This window comes from Megalops cyprinoides, chromosome 8, assembly GCF_013368585.1.
Source record: "Megalops cyprinoides isolate fMegCyp1 chromosome 8, fMegCyp1.pri, whole genome shotgun sequence".
In the NCBI taxonomy this organism is placed as follows: domain Eukaryota; kingdom Metazoa; phylum Chordata; class Actinopteri; order Elopiformes; family Megalopidae; genus Megalops; species Megalops cyprinoides.
Window position 1 is genome coordinate 31,993,181 of NC_050590.1, and position 19,469 is coordinate 32,012,649.

General features: G+C 42.0%; 1 protein-coding gene across 1 annotated transcript in view; it reads left to right on the forward strand.

Annotated features, from left to right (window-relative positions):
* The first annotated feature begins 3,126 nt into the window (after window positions 1–3,126).
* The window catches only part of rassf7a (Ras association domain family member 7a), a 41,926-nt gene continuing 25,583 nt past the window's right edge, over window positions 3,127–19,469 (forward strand). Inside the window, exon 1 of the mRNA XM_036535687.1 lies at window positions 3,127–3,160. The gene's annotated coding sequence lies outside the window, so the exon portion shown is untranslated. The remainder of the gene's footprint in view (window positions 3,161–19,469) is intronic.

Below are 19,469 nucleotides of genomic sequence, written 5' to 3' on the forward strand. Positions count from 1 at the left end.
GGAGTCCGTCAGATCTCTGTAGGCCAGCTTTCCCAGATTCAGATCTTAAGTTCCTGTCTCAAACCTGGTTAGAAGTGTTTCCAAAGCGACTGGGTGGATGCCAGAGGAATAACACTGCTTCTAGGACGTGCCGTGCCGGGAACTGTGTTGTTTTGAACAGAATCCACATTTAGACTAGTCCTTTCTCCCCTCACGTGGCACGCCATGCCTGGAGCAGGTGAACACCTTCGGCATGTTTGAATTCCTGTGCAAGCCCAGACCGATTTGGAGGGGTTGCTGAGAGTCCACACCACCCCAGACAAAAAGTTGAAGCAGACACTGCCACCAACTTCTCTGTCTGTCAGGGGCGTCCCACTGCTTTCTCCCAGAATGCACAGCAATTTGCAGCGCCCAAGTGACCAGTGACCAATCAGCGAGTGTGTGCACACGTGCGTGTGTGTGAGTGAGTGAGTTTGTGTTCATTTGTGACTTGGAGTGCATTTGTGAGCATGTGCAAGTGAACAAATGTCACTTCCAAAAAGTCTGTAGATCACTAGCAACATAAGATAATGTGGTACCCATGCTCCCTCTTAAAAAACAACCTTTTTTAGGCCAGTTCAGTGGGCCCACCATCATGTTGTCTATGAAAGCACACTCCACTGCACAGTGTTTCCATATCTGGGATGACTGCTGGCTTAGCAGGCGTGAATGATTGAGCTGGTTGTCATACACATTAGTTTGACTGTCTGAGGCCAATTCCAAATGAGATCCTGCACTCTGACTCATCCTATTCAGTCCTGCACTCCAATACTCCAGAGTAAAGCTGCTATGTCATACTTTTCATGCCATTAAATGCTCACTGTAAATCAATTTCCACATAAATAGTTGCTGTAACTAAACAGCAAATGCACATCGAAAGACTGACAGCTGGGACAGTTCTGATGTGTCCAGGGACATTGTGACTTCAGCCCCATTGCCACAGCAACCACAGATGCACACAGACAGTATGGGAAGCTTGGATGTTTTACACAGACCTTTGTCATGCTTGCAGTGCAACTTGTATGTGAACAGTGTGAATATTCAATAATTAATCTAAGCACAAACTGGCTTTGTTGGATTATTACACACTGTTTTTCCCTGGCTGACATGTCATTATTTTGTAGGGTACACATGAATTTCCACTAGGAAAAAATTGTATTATTATTATAATTACTTTTGTAATTATTATAGCTAATAATTATAAAAAGTCAGGGAAGTATGGTGACATGAATGACACAAATTTACAAAATTAAGACCCCTGTGAAGCAATGTCCTTGAAACAACAAGAATCACAAACAAGCCCAAGCCCTGATACGAGTGTTGCGTTGAGACACGCCTATATGGAATGGAACTCGCTTTTGCTTGGAAAACACTGCTGCGCCGCAGGGCCATTCCATTCCAAGAGTGCTAGATGCTTTCAACGGCAAGTGAAATGCTGAGGATTGATCTGAACAAGCAAACATTAGAAGTAGCTCATGTGGGTGCATTGAGGAGTTTTTCAACTGCAGTATGACATGAGCAAAGTAAATATAAGTTATTCTTCAAACCTCTAACTCCAGTGATGGTTGTTATAGGGACAGATATGAATCCATATGAATGAATTTCCTTCCATGGTATGATCTTTGGGGTTTATAGGGTATAGAGGTGCGGGTGAGAGCTCTTAGGGTGAAAACAATACTAATAGCTTGCCCTTAGAATGAATGTCTGCTTCACATATGCAGCAGACCATACAAGGACAGGCAGGTGATGAGATTAAATGATTAGCAGGTGGTTTAATCTCTTGCTCTTTCTGACAACTTTGTTAGTGAAATTCAAAACCTGTGGGCTTGCTCCCTGCAGTGCAACAGTTGCTGTGCCAAAACTCTTTCCTTTACCTATCTGGGAGACAGATCAAGTGGGAATGGTGGATTGTTTGGGAGACGGATGAAAAGAACTTTTTTTTACATGTGCCTTTGACACCCCTTGAATGTTCTGTGGTAGGGTGAAATCATGCTCTAGCCTTCATTCTCTGTCCTACAAGTGCTGTCAGACTGATCTTTCTTTCAGCAAGTTCCCAAACTTCTGAGATAGGTTTGACATTGAGTACATACATTAACATGTTTGTTCTGACATCTTTTCTCTCTCTGATTTATTTATACAGTCGTGTGTGGGTTTTGAATCAGTCCTAGATTAACTTAGTTATTAACTCTTATTTTATTATTTGTATCAGTCCATTTCTCACAGATTAAATGTTGTTCTTTGTACTTGAATATGGTATGCCTCTGTGGGCATGCGGTTCTCCTTTTTACCACAAATGGGCTGGGTCTGTTTGTCTTTAGGATGTGAAGAGTTTCCATGCTGCAGTCCAGTCAACCTTTTGTTTGTGGTTGCTATGAGAGGGACCCAGCAGAGGAGGGGGCATGGGTGAACCTGTTGCTAGGGGCAGTTAGCAGGAAGTATCAAGCAAGTTAAAGGCAAGTGTCAGTGAACTGGTTGATCACGATTGGGTAATTAAAAACATTTCACGAAACCGTACAAATACATTTAAAAATGCATAAAGCTTTACAGAATGCCCCAGTCTTGGCTGCTAGTTAAAGGCAAGTGTCAGTGAACTGGTTGATCACGATTGGGTAATTAAAAACATTTCACGAAACCGTACAAATACATTTAAAAATGCATAAAGCTTTACAGAATGCCCCAGTCTTGGCTGCTAGATGTCTGTGGAACTAGTCTAGCTAAGTTAAAAGAAGGTAATGTTAGCTAGCGGGTTGGACTAGCCAGCCATCAGATGGACTTCAACTAAATATTGGGTCACAGTGTAGGCCTATAGGATTAGCTCTTCACTTTAAAGAGAGAATAATTTTAGCATTCAGTGTAAATTATCAGTGATGTAATTCATGTTGACTTAGCCACACAGCTATCTAGCTAGATGAAAAAAAAAAAAAAACTTTATCTAAATATCGGCACAAATAGAACAGTTAGGTTCTCATCCCTTTAAGATGCAGCATGTGCAAATGGGTGATGCAAAAACGGTACGTGCTTACTTTGGTCTGGTCATAGAACGCTTGCAGGATAATATAAGTTACAGCGCTGGTCCAATCTGCACAAATAAAAGGCAAATAGAGACGGAGAACCTCAAATTTGGACAGACGGAAAACCTTTGGTAAGCTACATGATACGGACTAGCCGGCGTGTGACTTTGTGGAAATAGCCTGAGTCTCATGAATTTACGCCAGTCATCTTGCTAGTTAGCTAGTTAGGTATCATGCGAGTTGGATATCCAGGTTTGTAAGTTTTTGAATTCAGTTACTACTCTAAGTGAACATAACAGATTTATAAGAATCCGTGGAATGATGAACGAAAAAATATTGATAGCGATTCGACTAAAATTTGGTTCAAAACCTTGAGTTTAAGAGATTCGTAGTTCTGCCTCAACAGTAATGCAACGATGTTACATTGTGGAATTCTGTCAGTAAACTGTAACTTAGCTTCTTGACTCCAAACTTGCTAACTATTTCGCCATTTAAGAGCATTCCTCCTGTACCATCCACGCACCCGCATGTGTGCGCGCGCTAATTCGCAAGATAAATAGTGTACCAAGCCAGTATATATTTACAATGTAACATGACGTTATCTTATTAGCTATGTTATCAACGCCTGCGATGCTTTAATGTATGGTTGGTCCTTTTGAGAATTTGAAATTTGAAATGGCTTTATTTTCTCTGCTGCAAACAAATAATATTTTAAGGCAAATACAAGCTACAAGCAAACGAGTTTCCCAATCTTGTTACTATCGAGTATAAAGAAATAAATGATGTTGCACATCTTTGACAGTGGACAACATTTAAAAAAAACTGCGAAGAAAGATGAGAAGAATGTTAACATGATTAGGGTTATAAAATTACGATTTTGAAGAATACACCAGCTGGCGTGTTCAACTAAACTTGCACGCAACCTGACACGTTTTTGATTTCTCCCTCAGAGATGAGAGAGCAGAACTGTTGAATTGGTTAATATGACCTCCCTGAATTCAGTATTTTCTGTTAACCGGAAAGTGGGATTATATCAACTGACGATGAAGAATATAAATTTATGCAATGTTTCTATAACACGCTCTGATAAGAAATTGGTAGGCTAGGTGTAATTGTAAAAAGTAAATTTGCTGCATCTGTGCTCGCTGTCCACGGTAGATTATTCCTTCCCAAGATCGGCTGAGAAAATGCAATCGGCTGAGGAGTGCAACTACTTGAAGACAGTGCAAAACTTGTTAGCGCTATGGATTTTTGCAGTAACAGTGATTGGAGCCACCATGTCTAATTCTCTCTGAATGATGCAAAGGCTTGAAATGGATCAGGGGAGAAGGGGTATTCTTCACCTTACTGATGTCCACATTATTCATGCTATACATCCCAGTTCTCATGTGCACTGTGGCCATATACCTATGTGCTGTGTTCAGACTGTTGGTTTGTGTTCCTGAAAAATACTGTGTCTATAGTCTGAATCAAAGGCAGCCATCTCAAAGAAACAATGTATGACCCGAGTTAAAGAAAAGGGGTGTGGCATGTGAGAAAACCTCCATGGTAGTTTGTGGAGACTTTGCCAAAGTTTACACTTCAGGGCTTCAAAGGTCATCTACTCCAGCATTTGGAATGGTCTTTTTATGTTTTTTCCCCTTTTTACAACCCTGTTTTGAAATCAGAAGACAAGTATTTGGCTCATCTTGCCATGACAACCTCTACACTTGCACTGGAGTATTGAAGTGAGAGGAGTGCAATCCTCACATGCGGCTACTTTTCATACTACCCAGACACTACCAAGTCACCCAGCGCAAGACAGTGGAATGGGTGTTTGTTATAGGATAGGTGCTATTCCATTGACATCATCTGGGCAACTCACAGCTGCCCGACTAATGGCAGGGTGCCTGAGAGTGGTGAGACAAGGACACTTCATTTAAACACCCCAATCTGCAATGGAACATGACTGATCATAAACTGGGTCCATACGGCTGAGCTTGCATTCAAAGCAAACTCTGCCAACAGAGCAGTTTGGCACTAGAATATTTTTTTCACCTGAGATAACATGTCATATGCTCAGCCTTTCGCTGTATGGGAATTTTTTTTAAAAATTTTAATCAGTGTTCTGTATGTGTCCTACTTTCAGTAAATAAGGCATTTGTGATCCTTATCTAATCAATATTAATCAGTAATGGGAAGTTAACAGGATGAGGTTTGCTCACAGTCAGTGGCACCTAATGTGAAGCTCTGAAGTTCCCATGTAAATCTTGCCATTGTGGCTTGGAGGGATCGGAGTTTGTTTCTGTCTGCGTGGGTGACCACTGGTTCCGGTTAGATTGTTAAAGCTGTGAAAAATTGTATATTAAATTGTTTTGGTCCCACTCCATCTAGTACTCCTTGCCCAAATTGCTCTAGGGTGAGTCATCTGTCCAGCTGCTTTCTGCAATGAGAACAAAAGGCCTGTGTGTAAACTGGAGATCACATACACACATGCCTGCAGCCACTAACACACATACTGTATCCACACACATGGATGCCCACACGCATATATGTTTCTATACATGCTTGCACACATATATGCATACATGTGGACACATACTAGTACACAAAACATGCACTCACATGCGCATGCACACCAAGTCACACATGCAGTGTTTGATATTCAGGTATTGTTTGTATAGCCCCTTTCAGACATGCACTGAAAGCCGGAACTTATCTAGCCGTTCCCAGAGGAGCTGTATGTGACACCCAAATGTCCGAATCAGTCGGACTGGACATGTGACGGACTTCACTCTGCCAGCTCCCTAGTACACAGTCTGTCTAATGTCAGATTGAGTCCATGTGTGAATAGAGCAGGTCATATTCCGGAGAATCCACGGAAAGCAAGTGGGTGTGTTGATGACGTATTTGTCCTTTTATCATGTGACTGGTGTAAAACTGGAAGAATACAAACTGCTTCGCACTCTTTTCTGCGTGCCTGTATATTGCTTTCCACTCTTTTTGTTTGACATGGTGGATACGTCCAAATACATGCTATTTTGAGTCCAATGATCATGAAAGAGATAGTTAGCTATAGCTATACTGCCAAAACTTGTCTTCATTGTACAAATCATTGTACAATGATTAATAACATTGGTTAGTAATTTATTATCTGGTTAGTAGCTAGCTAAGCTGTAGCTAAGTAATAGTGATAGGTATAGTGAGATAGGGGAACTGGTGACCTAACACTTTATAGCGAACAACAAAAACTCACCTTCCTGTTATAATAAATGTATAATTAATAGGGATGGGCGATATGGACAAACTATATCACAATATTTTTTGGTATTTATTGCGATAACGATATCAATGACAATATAAATATAGTACAATTCACCACTATGTTATTGGCTACAGGTGGTAGCTACATACAGTTTTGAGAGCTTCAGAAACACAAACACTGATTTAAAAGTTAAACTTACCCATCATCAAATAGTCTATTAAACAATACCAATTACATATAAGAATAAAAAAAAACAGTAAAAATCCAAACACCAGCCCTTGCAAAAATGGGAAAAGTGCTTCTGTAAAAGTACAGATAATGTTTAAATAGTGCAATAGAAAACATCACACTATAATAATTCAAATTAATTACAAGTTCGAAATGCAAACCCAGATTCTGTATTTATTCATACTCTCATGGTGAAAACACTTGCAAAAATAGTGCAAAGAGCAAAAATAACAACCCCAACCATGTCTTCAGTTAGGTTACAAAATTACAAAAGAGTGCAAATACAACCTGATAAAGTAACAAACATGTTAAAGTAACCTCACAAAGTAACAAAGTTCAATGTAAAACAGTCAATGATACACTCTAGGAATGTAAATAAAATACTGTGGAACATGCATAACAAATATTGTATCAAAAATTAACAATCCCAACCATGTCTTCAGTTAGGTTACAAAATAGTGCAAAACACAACACATGATAAATTAAAAAGAAATTAACAACTGAAATTTCAATAAAAGTTCAATCAAAATGTAAAGACTGAGAAACTCTTAAATTGTAAACAAAATGTGGAATTGAGGCTGACAGGAAAATGTCAGGTAGTGCAAATTATAACACACATACTGGAGAAGCATGTGTTTCAGGCAGAAGTAGCTTTCAAAAAGAGAACAGGGCTCACACAAAGATTTTTGGTCAAGAACACTAACATATTCACTGTGGCTGGTTTCAGTAGAGACCTTTGGCATGTTACTACATTTCCACCAGCACTGAATACCCTCTCTGAGGGTGTACTTGTGGCAGGGATGCACAAGTACTCTTTTTCTAAACAACTGATGTTGGGGAAATTCACCTCGTGTACCTTCCACCATGTGAGAGTATTGCTCTCACTATCTGCCAGTGGACCATGCAAGTAGTTGTTTAATTCGGCCTCGATTTTTTCTGTCAGAAAAACTGGTCAGTTCAGCAGCTGGTTTCTTGAAAAAGCAAGAAATCAAGCTTGAAATCAAGAAGAGATGCAAGTGCCTTACTGACAGAGTCCAGAATATCAATATCCTGCCATGTAGGCACCAGATGCCTGCTTGACCTGTCAGCAGCCAAGACTTAGGTGATGGCGTTCTCTTGCTCAAGCAGCCGATGAATCATCTTCTGCCTTGACCCCCATCGTGTTGGTGATTCGGTCACAAGTTTGTGCTGAGGAAGGCCCAGTTCTACTTGAGCATCTTTGAGTGCCCGCTGCTTTTTCCAGCTGAGAGAGAATGCACTGACTTTCTTTCTTACAAACTCCCACAGTTCTGTCAATCCTGGTATCCCTCATACTTCTCACTGCAAAACAAAACAATGAATGAGAGTTCAGTTAAAATTTAATCTTAAATGCACACAATACATACATATTATCTCTAATGTACTGCATTACTGTTCAGAATATGTAGTTATATGACTGGGCAACAAATGCAGTAAAGATTAAGCTCATGAATCTCATGTTTGCTCAGTATGCATGCATAAAATACACTGACATCAAGAAGGAAAGAGTAAGCTTACCAATAGCAATGTGTAGACAATGGCCAAAGCAAGACAGTCTCGTCCACATGTTCAGAGTGGCTGCTTTTACTATATTAGTTCCACTTTCCGTTGTCAGGCACACCTGTTTCTCCTCGTCTAAATCCCTTTCTTAAAGAAACTGCTTCAAACCACTCGCGATGTTTTCACTCGTGTGGTCATCTGGAAAAAAAACTTGTGTGGAGGCAACAGCTGTTCAAACTCCAGTCACTCATTATGTAGTGGACCGTGAGGCTAATGTACGGCTCAGTCGCTCGGTTACTCCACATGTCTGTAGTTGAGGTAAAAAACTCCACCGTAGACAGCGTTATTTGTAACCTACCATGACACTCTTGATACATCGCTGGCAGGGCCGTTTCGGAGAAATACTTCCTTGAAGGCATGTTATATCTTGCGTCCAGTTTATGGATCAATCGCTTGAATCCTTCCTTCTCGACAGTTTGGAATGGCAGCATGTCTTTTGCCAAACAAAATGCCACTGCCTCCGTCAATTCGGTCCATCGTTTACTTTGCTTATCATAAGGAATGCAATTGGCAAATGCGCTGTCAATTTTCGCCTGAGTAGGGTTTTTTTTTTTTTTTTTTTACTTTAGACCTACTTGACGTTGGTGTCTCTGTCTCCTCGCGCATCTTCAGACTTTCTTCATACTCAGGTTTGTGTTTGAGATGGTGGAACAAATTGGAAGTGTTTCCACCCTTTGTAACCACCGTTTTTTTTTTTTGCAAACATATTACAGCTCTACATCTGATTTTCTGTAACCAAACCAATTCCAGATTGTAGAGGTAGCTCCTCATTTAGCGACAAACTGCTCCTCAGCTTCACGTCCGCCTTCCGCCATGCTTGTTTTCGCTCTGCACGTCAGCTGCGAATGGGTCCTGCACACTGAAACACGTAATCAACTAGGCTTTATCGTTATTGCCGGGGGAAGACTAATTATTATCGTGGGGTGAATTTTTACAGGTATATCGCAAACGATAAGATATCGCCCATCCCTAATAATTAATAATAAATTATGTGTACTGGTAGCACCATTTGGATGGCTATGTGTGATATTTTTTATAGGCTACCATAAAGTACAATAGCTATGTTCGCCTTCTCCTCCTCCGTGCCACATTATGTGCCCGTACCACCAAAAGGTAAGACATTGAAAAGAAAAAACCTGAAAATACTTAAACTCGCGAATACTTTTTGTGAACACGTCAATACTTTTAACTCATGAGAATGCAAGTGGCGTCTAACTGGAAAATACCACAAGGAAATCTGGACGTTTCTAAACTCGCAATGATTTCACGCGACAATGTAACATACTAAAAATGTAATCATTAATGGTCGCATACTGGGTACTACACTGAAAAACAGCATGCAGTATACAGTATATAATTGTCTAGTACGCAGTATACAGTATGCAGTAGGCGGTTTCCAATACAGCCACTGCGATTTCTGCAGCGTACTTTTTGCGTCATGTCCTGTCTCCTGCACGCTCAACTCAGGCACCGCCCCTCACCTAAACCAAAGCGGAGTATTTCCTGTAGGTGAGAACGCGTCTGTCAGGGACAATCTCCTGTTGTGTGCTACATGTGTGAAAGGGCAACTCCGGACAATGTGCGGACATGATTCTCTGGACATTGTCCGAAATTCATATGTGAAAACGGCTTATGTGAGAGACTACTCACCCTGTGGAGCTAGGCAAATGTAAAGACCGGTGTTCTCCTGTTATTTTCCCTGCTGTGCCTCTTTAATACTCTGCATGCCCAGTTCTGCCTCTCCCAGCTCCTCTGCTCTTCTCTGGTTCACCTAAAGCATTGTGGTTGTGGAATTTAGGAGGTCTGGAACTTCTGATAATACTTTTCAGTTGGAATAGTAGATCTTTGGCAATACACTTGCTGCTAGTGCAGCTCTAGTTTAATTGAAATCATTGAATGGGAACCAAACCCACCAAGGATTCCAGGGGGAAATCAGACGATAACTGAAGTGACACTCCCAAATTTGAAAAGCCCATTTCTAGAATAGGGCAGCGTTTGTGCTCAGTTCCATATTTGTACCTGTTGCAGTTTAGCCTCAAAGTTTCATGGAAAGGTGACAGTGTGGTATGGTAAAGTAATGTCAAGCTGTAAAATAATGATAGTGTGGTATGTTTGTTAGCTTTTGCTTAAACTGCAGGTTCTGTCACAGTCCTGAGATGTTTGCTCTTCTCATGCTCCCAGCATATTATGGAGCACCAACTACACCTGCAGTGGGCTTATCAGTCCATCGCCTGTGATTCACATGCAAGCCTTTGAAGAAAAGGCCCGTAAAAACACAGGTCTACTTCTGGTTTCCTCTGCTGGCGCACCTTTATCTTTACAGCCGATGTGTTTTGGCAGAACAAAAACAGCCCTGTCCCACCCACAACGCTGTATTGTGAGACTCACCATTAGAATCAATCTGTCATTTGAAATGAGTCATCATGCAGTCCGTAGATATAAACTAGATCAATTGCCATCTCATCCTCATATTCTCCAGCTCTCAATAGCCCTATCGGTGTGCAGTTAGTCTAAGTCCATTTGTTTCTGTTATCATTTAAATAAATCATTGGGAGCTATTTCGGACCTGCCTTCCTTGACTGCGTGTGACACGTCTAAGTGTCCCTTTCTCATGATTGAGCCACTGTTAATGGATGATCCTGTCACAGATATTTCTTTCGTGAGAAACTTCTTCATTTTCACATGAGGAACTGCTATATGGGAGATCACAGAAGAGTATTGTTGCAGTGCGTGCATGTAATAGGAAGTTCAGACCGGCCTCCAGAAAAGTATGACTAGTGTTTAACACTTAAAATGATATTGAAGGAGGATATTCATTGGAAGTTTTCTGGGAAAGGTCATGTTATGAACGTAGGTAAAGCATTTGATGTGCAAGTCAATGACCTGTACTGACTGATGAATGTTTAATGTGTGAAATCAAAGGCTTAGTCTCATCTCTGTTCTGTTGTAATATAGTGTCTGCACTGTGAAAGAATGTCCATGCCATTGCCCATGCAGTAGTATTTCACTGAACCAAAAGGATTTCATGCCTGGTGTCAGTTTTTGTGGAGATCTCATGTTGTGAGTTTTAAATTAGCTGTACAAGAAGACACTGTGTGGGCAGCTTTTGGGAGGAGTGAGTAGGGAAAATGTGAAGGAAATGGGTGAGCCAAAGATTGAAAGGTTGATTCCCAGGTCAGGCTCCAGTGTCATACATTTGACTGAGGTATGTAATGAGGTATGTAACCTGAATAGTTTCAGTAAACACCCTGCTGAATAAGTGGAGAAGGATTCAGATGGGAATGCTGTATATTACCCTGGAAATGGGCATTTTCTAAGCAATTTTTAAAAAAACAAATAGCCAGAGGAAATATTTATTTTGGAAACACAAAAGCTTTGAAGAGTGTTGGATATTTTTCTTTTTTTTAACGCAGCTCAGTAACCGAATTACTTTGAATGACATATTTCAACATTATGAAAATACTAAATTTTATATTATTAAAAAAACAAAACAAACAAAACTAGGCTACCTGTGAGAACTGTGTCAGGATGAGTTTCACTCTCTGGCCCTCATGTGAAACAATGAGAGGCATGTAAACATGATAAGATAAGCGCAGAGCAGTGGAGCTGTTCTGGGCCTAGCTCTAGGACAAACCCGCTGTCTGTTAGGAGAGATCTGTCTAGGTGTATTTTCACAGCAGACTGTGAGGGGGATATACATAAGTAGACAGTGATTGGCATATGAATATGTGTTCATAACTGACATGAGTGTAGTGTGGACAGAGAGGTACATAAATATGCACTCTTAAAGCATGTATGTGTGTATACATTTATATATAACTCAATACACTGTTGCAACAGAAAATGAGGGGAATATATATTAGTGCTGATACTGAACAGTGATGTGTATGTATATATGATTTAGGAGAGGAATGGGTGAGAATGGAGTGCAGGTGCAGTTAGGATAAAGTTGGCAGTAACAGGCAGCATTGGCTAATCTGGAAACCCCCTCCTCACCCCCTCCATACAAAAACAAGACAATAGGAGCAGGGTGGGGGTGTGGACTGTGGTTTGCTTTGGCCGCAATGGCCTTTTGTGGCTCGCCCACACTTCCTTTCTCTCTCGCTTCGCCTTTTTTTTGTTCTGGGTGAACAGCAGCCCTGTGGTCACATGACTTTTTGTCTGAACACAATTGCCGGTGTTTTTGATTGGCTAACCCCTTCAAAAAAGCATCCGTCTCCAAAGTGACAGAGAATGGCGGCTCCACTCCACTTTTATTTTGCCCCACCTACTCTCTTGCGTCATTGTGACTGAGACTCACAGACAGTGTCTCTCCAGGTAACGGGTGGCCACTGATTCTCACTGTTTCTCTCTCATCAGGGATACAGCGGGTCTGCTCATCAACGCTGTCTTGGAGAGGTGAGTGCAGCCAGGACAGAGGGGATGATTGCTTTCCTTGGTCACTTTTTGATAGACTCGTGTTCTGTTTTCTTTTCATCGTGAAGAGTTGTTTTCAGGGTTTGAAAGAAAGAGGTAGAAAGATAACTGCATCAGTATTGCACGGCATCCAGTTTCATGGAAATGAATTATTTGGGCTGGATTGAAGTGCTATCTTATACAACTTGCATTGTTTACCTTCCTACAGCATTTGAGAGTTAGTCTGATTTATGTTTAAACTAATATAGGAAATGATGCTGTCCCTCCTAGAGTGACAGCCCATAATGACTATAGCAACAGACTATGTTCTGTAAAATTGAACCATGAACACTTTGGTTCACCTTCATGTTCAACATGAAGACTAGCACTAACTGAAAGAAGGAAAACAAACAGCACAATGTGCTGTTCTTTTCTTATTCTTTGTGAGCACAGTGCTGTCTCTCAGTGCTACGAATGCATCATTCAGGAACATGAATAGCATTTCTGCCCCAGCTGTTGAGCTGGTTTCCTCTCTTGGGGGGCCAGAGGGGAAGTGGGGTGGGGGCATGGTAACAGGGTAGTGAAGGCACTGCCCCTGGCACTTGCATCACGTTCACCTTTGGGAGGGTGGCCAAGCGACAGCTGCCAGGCATCCCTAAATCTGCTCGTTTGGCTACCCTGCTGCTCCAAATTCAGCTAGGTGGCCAACTTTGCCTGTCCCCATTGTTGACTCTTAAAATCAAGTGGAATGCGTGAGACTCCCTACTCCCAACCCTAACCTTCCTGTATGAACTGAGGATCTAGTGTCACTCTCCCAGAGCCTCACTTCCATGCACACTGCGTTATGTCCTCATACCATTCACTGTGAATTCCATTTGACAGGTGTGGAATAACAGGCTCAGTCAAGGCAAAGTTCCGAAACGTTGTATGAGGTGTCCAGGTTGCCATCACCTGTCACACCATCTGTGCTGCCCTCAATAGGAAACTTCCAATCTGTCAATAAAGTTTATAGTTCTCAGGTACATTTAATATACAGACGCTAGTCAAGCTATGTGCATGTGCTGTTAGCTGTGTAGCATTTAGTGTCAAAAGCAGGCAAACAAATCCCAATTACTGGTGCTCTCAATCCCCATTTTGTGTTGAATGGCTGCATAGTATCATGCAAAGAGTACTTAGTGCCTTGTGTCTCACTATTTCCTGTCAGGCATTATCTACCTACACATCATATAGGCTTGCCCTTGTGAAGGTGGGTTTATAAAACACTGGAACAAGTGGTGGGACAACTTTCTGTATTATAGCTTATCTGAGTGTAGCCTCTATGTTCAGTACTGTGCTCAGATTGATTGGATTGAGGGAACATTAAACAATGTGAGATAAGTCTTTTCATTTGATTAATGTTATTAGCTGAGGGTGGTTGGAGGCAATACAGAATCAAATACCAGATCTTAATATCAATGATGTCCTTGGACTCAGATTAAAGCGATTGGGTGAAGTGGTCTACTGGAACACAGCACCCAACAGTGCTTCCCTTAGAAGTGCTGTTTAGATTCCACACACTTGTGCACACAAAAATGAACCTGGGAAGCTTCCCTGACCTTAAGATAAAACGTCTGTTTTACTTTGGCTGGGGATGGTCTGTAATGGCACTGCACTATTGCCACCATATGAGAGAAGAGCCCTGTGTAGCCTTGTGGGGCTGGAGTCTGGAAAGCCACTGTCTGGAGCAGAAAGGCAGACTTATACCTCTGTCTCTGTCTTGGGATGCTCTGCTTTTATGTGTACCTTTAGGTTGGGAGTTGTGTTTTGGCATAGGAACAAACACACTCTGATACACATCATCAAGAAATAACCCGCTTGACTCAGATATCCCTAAGGGAAGAGAGTGTCTTTTGTGTGTGTCATTCCTTTAGTTTTGGCAGACTCTCCCTCTGTGTGTGAAAAGGGTTTCTGCTCTTTCCATTTTCTGTGACACAGGAGGTTTGCATGTGTTGTCCTCACTGCAGGTCTGCTTCCCTGCTGTAGTGTATTGCTCATTTTAGGCGTCCCATGAAGCCATCCACTGTCACTCCCTCACCCAGGGGTCTAAAGCCACAGTTGCTGAGCTTAGCTCCCCTGTCTGTGCAGATGGTGTGGCCTGAAAGAACAAAGCCGTTTGTGATATTATTTATGTTTGACAACTTGGTGGAGTTATCTTGGGTAAATAGCCTACTCTGTCTGTTTTTTTGAGGAATGTGTGTCTGATGGGGGGGAGAACACAGGAGGATCAGGATGTGGAGCCAGTGCCCATGGTCCCTGTTGCTGTGACAGGCAGAAACACACTGAAACCCATGCAAAGCATTTGTTTGGATGTACCAGATGTGCACAGATCAGCCTTCAAAGGGGTGTGCTTGGTGTATGATACTGCTAATGCTACAATTTCTGTGGGGTTCATTGTTAATTTCAGGCTCCAATTAGATTTAGAAAAAAAACATATAAAGGATAATTGCTAGGTAAATTGCACAGAACAGCTCTAGGTGCCCTTCAAGTAGAGGCAATAATAATTGTATGTTTTTGGTGTCCTTTCACCCTCCATCTGATTGCAGCAGACAGAGTTTCAGTGCTAATCTCTAGCGCTGTCCTGTCCACCCCACAGAAATACAGGGACAAAAGATGGATTACTGAGTTATTTGTGGTGCGAACCAGCACACAGCACTAAAATCTCCATCCTGTTCCAAACAGGAGTGCACAGCACCTTGTGGTGAATGGAAACTCTGAGAAAATGAAGGCAAGCGTCCTGATGTGTGAAGATCTGTTTTAATCAGAGTGATGAGCTGATATAATCCCAGACAAGGTGAGGTACGCACTGCCATGCCATTTATGCAAATGAGGGAGCTGCCGGATTAGGACTGGGCACGTCTGCACTGGGATATGCGGGGTGATGTCATGCCTTGTGAGAGAAGCTCAGCATCCTTGTCAGCATCATCAGTGCTGGCAGTGATGTAATTGGGGAGAAACCGAGAGCCACTCATTCCGGCCGCTGTGTCCCTGAGATTCCTGCCTTTAATAGTATGCAGAAATACTTTCCTTGGCCATGGCAAAACTGAGCCAGTGTGCTTCACTCCTGCACTGTGTAAATGGGTGAACAGTTTAAAGCCTCTGCCCACTGTTATTCAATTTCACTTAATTATGTACCCCCCCATACACACACACACACCCACAGTCACACCCATGCACAACTAGTTTGCACAGTGAGCCTTCTCTGAGATGGTCAGACGCCAGGCTTAAAAGGCTTTGTCGATTGTTTTTGGTTTAGGCTGCAGTCTGTTAGCCCCTTGAGCATCCCTGCTTGGATCTGTCAAACTAACCTGGTATGCAAAGGAAGTACACCTGTAATAGAAGAGGAATTGAAGGCTTCCGGGTGTTATGTTGCTCAGACAGGTCTATGGGACAGACAGACAAAGAGAGTGAGAGAGAGAGAGTGAGTGAGTGAGAGAGGCATGTCCGATGTCTTCACTGGTAGTGCGGTAGTGCACCGGTGCTGCGGCAATCACTTCCCTTTGAAGTGCAGAACAGGGAAGGAAGTGCATGTGCTTGAAGTTCATTGTTCTCACAGGTGTTAGGACACTGCTCTCCAGGCAGATAGAGGAAAAGAGAGAGAGAAACTAACTGGATTTTTCCTCTTTGATAATTGCAGAGTTTGTCCCATTTACGCGACTACCCCACACCCGTCTTCCTGCTCTTGAGGTTTTGTTGTTGTTAGTGTCAGTTCATGTCTCTGAATGTGAGAGCAGAATGTAGAACTGCGCTGTTCCCCTGTGGGACTTTGAGAATCTCGGAGGGCCTTTAGCCCAGAGTCATGCAGGGCTATTGTCAGCCTGCCATTTGACACAGAAAGCCACGGAGCTTCTTGTTTGATTTATTTCAGTGCCTTTTTAGCAAGCGGAACCATGCTTGACTGGTTCTGTGAGTGTTAGTGAACCCCCACCCCCCCCAACCATAAACATTGGGAAGTAGAAAGGATAGCCTTAGAGAAAGGAAACTTAATGATTCCAGATGGGCAGGTTGGATCTGCCGCTTATGGAGATGCAGTCTGAGCTGAATCAGAACCAGAACTCCAACAGACAGCAGTGCCAGAGCAGGTGCCCTGTCCTCAGAACCAGTCACCCAGAAACTGAGCCATTCGCCTGGAAGAAAAACATCTAAAGGAAACGCTAACCTGTGGGGGATTTCTCAGCAAGATAGTCAGAATGTGTTTACCGTCCTGCATTGCAGAGAGTGCACATTGTGAGCTTTGTAAAAAAAAAAAATATATATATATATATATATATATATATATATATATATATATATATATATATATATATATATATATGTATATAAAAACAGGTGCATTGCAAACATTGTTATTTTTTAAAATGCAGTAGCCAGAGTGGGTCCTTAACGATGCTAATTTTTTGGTTGTTCACTTACCATCAGTAGTTCACTACTAGAAGAAGAACAGAACAGGAACAAAGGAAAGCACAAACAAAAGGATTTCTTTTGTCCTAATAACCTTGCGGTAAACCATATGGGTTTGATGATCGACCTTGTTGCCATATTGGGTCACATTAGGGCTGCACACATACAGATGCATCATTCAGAAGTTTGGAAATGTATGTTTAGCACACTTCACTGGAAAAATTCTGTATGGTCAGGCTGAACATTTAATGTGATAGGAAAACTCAATGTGATTTAATATTTGTGTGTGTGTGTGGGGGGGATCCTCACCATATTTAATTAGCAGCATTTTCATGTGAGAGCCTGCTTTTCATTACCTCTGGAGAGAATCAACTCTCCATATGGTAGGAAAAAGGAAATGCACAACAAAACTTTTTTTAGTTATGGTGAAATACAATCAAGTGGTGACACGTAAATATAGTGTGAGAGAGAGTTCTGTCTTTTGGCAGAATGTCTCAGAGTAAAGAAAGAATTCCTTTATTTTGTCACCATGGGGCATGCTATATTTAAGTGAAAACCCTGTTATTATCCCATTACAAGTTGTGCAGTCTCTTCTCTCCTAATGATACATGAACTATGGCTTCAGTGCAGGGCAGCAAAATGGTGACTATAATGACACGGTAAAGTTATATCCAGAGTTCCTTGGAGTAAACAAGGCATGACTACCTTATCTCACTGTAACCACAGTGTGTGTCAGCATGGGTTTAGAGATGGCAGCGCACCATAACATTAAAGTCGGGGCCTCTCTCTCAGCTTCCCAGTCTATCCTGTTGTAACCTGTTTGAGGGCTTTCTGTGTGTGACTGATAGGTGTGGATTCAACAGATCTGTGAGTGTGTGTCTTTCTGCTGGGGGGTGGGGGTAAACTTTAATGCCTCCCTGCCTGACTACCTCCTAGTCAGACTCATAGTAGTGAACAATGGAGGACAGTGTGTGTGGGTTGACTCACAAAGCCATTGTTAACAAAATCAAATGAGATTCTGCCAGAAAAACTGTTCTTCATTAATCAGCCCTATCTGAAACAGATGTCTTCCTGTACTCAAAGTAAAATTATTTCTGGCTTACAGCATACTTCGACTTGTGGGTGATGTTGAGAGCAGATGATGGTGATGTTTGACAGCAGTCACAGGGATATCTAGTGCAGGTTAGTGAGGTTTTCCTCGGTGTGTGCTAGAATTAGTTGTGGGGGGAGGGGGACGGGGGGGGGGGGGCGGCAAGGGGGTTGGGGGGGGAGGTGGGGTGTGGTTAGAAACATTGCTGTTTTCTTTTGAACCTCCGTGTCATTAAAGTCTCAAGTTGTCAGAGTTCTCTGTGTTGACTGTGTACAGAGGAAATCTGTGAAGGGGAGGGGTCAGGAAAGACTGATACTTTCACAATGCAGAGAGAAAAGAGGGAGGGAAAGACAGCGAGAGGGAGGTAGCTAAGGAGTCACCTTCAGGAATGCTTGGAAGGTCTTCGTAAACTCAAAGTCAGCCCAGTACCTTTATGAAAATGACAGCATTAGCAGTGAGATGGCCAGGTCCAGTTTGAATCTGTCTGCAGGTTCTGCCCAGAAACACTTGTAAGATCCATTTATCATCTTACAATAGTCGTTCAGTTCAATTAGCAATAAGCCGTAGCAAAATTGAGTTCAGCCCTTTTTATGAGGGTCTTATATTAAAAATGAACTGGGTGTGCCTCATGAGATGTTGTTTAGGTAAGGTGCTCATTCAAAAGAATATAATAATTGAAAATAATTTCATGCCTTGACAGCTGCTGATCATTTACAGATGTTTGACCAACCAAAGTGGGTTCTTATAAAGAAAGTCTTTTGATGAAGACCTTAGGCTGAATTCTTGGACTCAGTTTAATTATCTCCACTATTTGGCATGTTCCCCTTTCTGTGTTCCTCAGAATAATCAACACCAGCATGTCTCCAGTTTAGCCTTTGTTCCTTGGCCTGCAGCAGTGTCCAACAAGTCATTCGCAGGAGAGGTGACATGAGAGGCAGGAATTGATGGATTTGGGTTATAGAATTAAACAGTGTCCTTCTCAGATCTCTAAAGGGACAGAAATCACTCTGAGAGTACGAGTCTTGCCACGCCGTTGGACATGACGTAACACCACGTTCAAAGGATACATTGTTGGAATAACGCAGAGCTAACACAGAGATTTAAATTGTAACTTGAGCATGGGGGTTGCAAACCATCGCATTGCTTTGCGTTTGGACGATATAATCAGTGTTTTTCTTTTTTTTTTTCATTTTTTTGTTTGCTTCTGCAAAATTATACAATAACTCATCTGATTTTTACAATACCTCAATACAGTATTGGCCGGGGGTGGGGGGGGGGGTGGGCAGGGGAGGGGTGGCCGAGATGTTGAATCATCTGGGCCACATTTCCAAATTGTATCCAAACACAACCTCCTTTTCAGACAACGTGACTGGTGGGCGATGTTGTGTGTTTGTTTTTATTAGTTTGTTTTGTGCAGTTAATCTGGCCGAGCTTGCAGGTTCCTAGTGGGAGTAAATGCCTGACACTT